The 3,659-nt window shown below is 56.2% G+C and overlaps 1 protein-coding gene across 1 annotated transcript in view; it reads left to right on the top strand.

Annotated features, from left to right (window-relative positions):
- The first annotated feature begins 1,064 nt into the window (after positions 1-1,064).
- The window catches only part of Pdzd2 (PDZ domain containing 2), a 346,988-nt gene continuing 344,393 nt past the window's right edge, over positions 1,065-3,659 (top strand). Inside the window, exon 1 of the mRNA XM_026783724.1 lies at positions 1,065-1,424. The gene's annotated coding sequence lies outside the window, so the exon portion shown is untranslated. The remainder of the gene's footprint in view (positions 1,425-3,659) is intronic.

The following is a 3,659-nucleotide window of genomic DNA, read 5'->3' as shown; positions in this document are numbered from 1 at the left end:
TTGATGCTGAGGGACAGCTCTGTGGGGTCTGCAAATGACGCATGCCTATCTGCTCTTCCAAGATACCACAGCTTATTGCCTTGCTGGGCAAATCTAGAGCCCCAACTCCCCCCCCCCAATCTTCCTCAAAGCAAAGATTTCCAATTACTGCTCTGCAGAAAATGTCAAAAGCATTATTCAACAACTCGGATTCCCGAGGTTTGTAATTTTTCGTATGTTTTTGCCCTTATCTGCCAGCTCTTGAAAAAGACCAGCTTTTTCCTCTCCAGAGAGCTTAATTTGCAGAGCTGTGCAGTCTCCCTATTATACGCTTATCGTCCTCTCCCTGTGGTAGGCAGAATGACGAGGATGACGAGGATGACAAAAAAAAAAAAAAAGAACCAAAAATATTTGCAGGCTTCCTGAAAATCTATAGATTGAAACATCCGAAAAGCCGAAGGCTCCCATTCCCCCAGTGACCTGGAACAAGGCGAAGGGCGGTTGGCCTCAGCGCTTGAGGTCTACTCAGCAGGAGCCCCTGACTAGAGCTCACAAGGTCCAAATTCTTCTTCCTGGGGCCCATGGAATTTCCTCTAGCGGCTTAATTGAAGGATTAACAGCTCTGAGGTTCTTAAAGCGCAAAGAGGATCTCTCGGGAGGAATGCCCACACCAGTGCTATATTAAGTTTTGGTATCCTAAGGACCAGAGGCCAGGGTAGCTTGCATAGCTTGGCCAGGGTAGATTGACTCTTCTCCTGTCTGTCTTGCCCACCCATTCTCTGATAAGGCAATTGACGTTTTTCTCGGCGCTGTTAAGTGCTATACAAAAGCAAGTTCAAGTCTCCTAGCTCTCATTCTTTCACCTAGATGGCGCCCCATACCCTGTCTGCATGGCAATTCTGAGCCGCAGTCTCCCTGGATCGGTTCCTCCCAGGATCCCCAGGAAGCGGGCGCACTAGGACTGCTGGTTCCCTGGGAGAGCCGCCCTGCCCGCCCAGGGGCTTACTCGGGGGGAATCCCCGCCCACCTTGTCATTCCTGCAGGGGAATCCCCGCCCCCTGGGCCTGTCACTCCGGGAAGGTAGTTCCCGCCCCTCGACTCCAGCGGTGGGAAGGAATCCCCGCCCATCCTGGAGGCTCGGAGCATCCCCTGCGCGGCGGCGCCGCGAGCAGCTCACTCCCAGTGCCAGTGCGTGCTGGCGGCGGGCGGTGGAACGCGGCGAGGCGGCTGCTGCCGGCGCCCCCCGAGCGCCGGGGCCGATCGGAAGACGCTCGGGATCGCGCCTCCCGCCGCAACCGGCGAACCCCTGCGGCGCGGCAGCTCCCCGCAGGCGCAGCGGCGGCACCGGTGTGGCAGGGGCGGCGGTAGCTACTCGGGCACCGCCGGGCGGCGCCTGGGTCTGAACGCGCCAGGAGCGGCTCGAGCCTCCGCCGACTCACGAGCAGGTGAAGCGAGCGGGCGCTGCGGCCGCGACGGGGGTGGGGTGGGGTGGGGGCTTCGGGTGGGTTCTCGGGGGAGCGGAGCCGGGTAACCCCAAGACGGTGTGCGCCGGAGAAAGTTCAGTGGCAATCGGGTACGGGAATCCCGGTCCAAGCAAAGGGGGTGAGTGAGGGCACCCAAGTGGGTGCCCACGTTACGTGGCGCAAACTCCTCTTCCATCTGGTGGGAGGTAAGCGGGGCACAGTGGAGGAGAGGGATGGACCGAGAGGGACGGAGGCAGCGGGATAACCGCAGGCGCACTGCTTGGGACACCTAAAACCGGTCAAGAGCCCTTATCCCACTGTGTTGGCTGGTCTCTCTACCCTAATCCGTTACTGTCTGAAGGACCATCGTCCCGCGCTTTATTTCTTGCTACCCTCACCCCCTCACATCCCCCCTACCTCCATGGCCCACTAAGCGGCGCGAGAAAGAGTGGGCATGAAGAGCAAGGACATCTTTGGGGTGATAACGGCATCTGCCAGAGAGAGGAGGGATGTTCCAGTAGGCAAAGTATTCCCCCCCCCCCGAAGTCTCCCCAACACACACACCATGAAGCACAGAGTGAATTGAGGGACGGGGGTGGGGGGTGTGTGGAAATCTAGGACCGCGGACAGAGTTTGCCAGAAGCCTGCCCTTGGCAGCCCTACTCTGTGCATAGTTCTTGATAAGGAACACTGGACTCAAACCAGGTCTGACGTGTGTGGTGGCAGACACTGGAAAGAGACACCCAGACACCGGAGCATGCCAGAGGTTGGGCATTTGTCGGAGGCTTGAGCTGGGTCTTGCCTCTTCCATGTGTTTAGCTTGTCAAGTCACGATGAAGCTCCGGAATAGGTAAGTGGTTGCTGAGTGGCCGAAGAAGGTGAGCTTCTATTGCGGACACACCCCTGGATCTTCAGGGCGCCTTCTGGGGAGGGAGTGTCCTCCCACCCTCATCTCTGCTCCTGGCTTGGGCTTTAGGCCCCCACTGTTCCCACTGGGTCAGCCTTTTCTGGGCTGTGACTTCTGGGTGGGAGCCAGGTAGGTAGAGGCTGGCAGGTGCGGTGTGGGAGGGTGGCTTGTGCAGGCGGAATAAAATGTCTCAGAGCACACCCCTGGCTGTGGGTGGCTGTGCTGGCTACATGAGTTTCTTCTTCCATTGGGATGGGCCAGGAACTGCTGCTGCTGCTGCTGCTGCTGCTGCTGCTGCTGCTGCTGCTACTATAAAAGCCACACCATGGTGTGAGCTGGGGTGGCATGTGACGGGGTAGAAGAAGCGGGGTGGTAGGTCTTGGGAGAAAAATCAAAACCGTGTGAAGTGTATAGATGCATCTCCCTTGACATAGTTAATAAGCGCCTGGAAAAAACATCGAATCACGCTTTAAATCTATCATTGAAATTGATTTTGGATGCGCTTATAGCAGTTTACTATTTAAGGAAGCGTAGGATAATCCCTCTATTCATTTCTATCGTTTTGGAGCACCTGTGGTTTGCTGGGCCCAGAGTTTCCAGGAGATGTATGTAGAGGAATGAGCCTCGCTCTATCCCTGCTGTGAACATTTTGGTGTAGCAGGACACAGATACCTCAACAGTGATGGGCAGTGATGACGCAAGCTGGTGCCCTTCTGATCTGTAGTAAGTCCCCTATGTTTAGTGGGTGACGGATTGAAGGGATAATTGCATGAATAATTCAAGTGTGTTCCAAATGAAACATCTCAGGGATCCGGAGGAGAAAAAGGCCCCCTTTTCCCCCATGGGGATCTGAAAGCCTCGTGGAGGGCCACCTAGGCCACCTAGGTGTGTGCCGAAAGGTTGACCCTGTCTCCAGATTCTGCCATAGCAGAAGAGGCTGAGCTCTGCCCCACAAGGAATCTAGTTCTCCAGACAGTTGGGGAATGTTTGGGATTTTTGAGCAAGGGTCTGCCCTGATCAGGTGTGGGCTCTTGGGCAATCTCTGGCAGAAAGAACTGAGCTGGGGAGAGAGGAGAGGCGGCAAGTCTGCTGGGGAGATCTTGCTGTGCGGTGGTGGGGGAGGCAGCAAGGTCCTGAGCTGGCGGATGGAAGTTGATGAGGAAGGAAGGAGAGTCATCAGCTGTGGGCTTGAAGTGCGAGCATGGGTGGGATTTAGCAAGTAGAAACAAAGGCCGCCTGCAGGTTCTAAGAGCGAGAAGGTGAGCTAAATGAGGGAGTTTGGGTTTCGACAAGGCAGCAATCTGGAGAAA

This window comes from Microtus ochrogaster, chromosome 19 (assembly GCF_000317375.1).
Source record: "Microtus ochrogaster isolate Prairie Vole_2 chromosome 19, MicOch1.0, whole genome shotgun sequence".
NCBI lineage: Eukaryota > Metazoa > Chordata > Mammalia > Rodentia > Cricetidae > Microtus > Microtus ochrogaster.
Note: the sequence above shows the minus strand (reverse complement) of the source record. Positions and strands in the feature narration are given on the sequence as shown.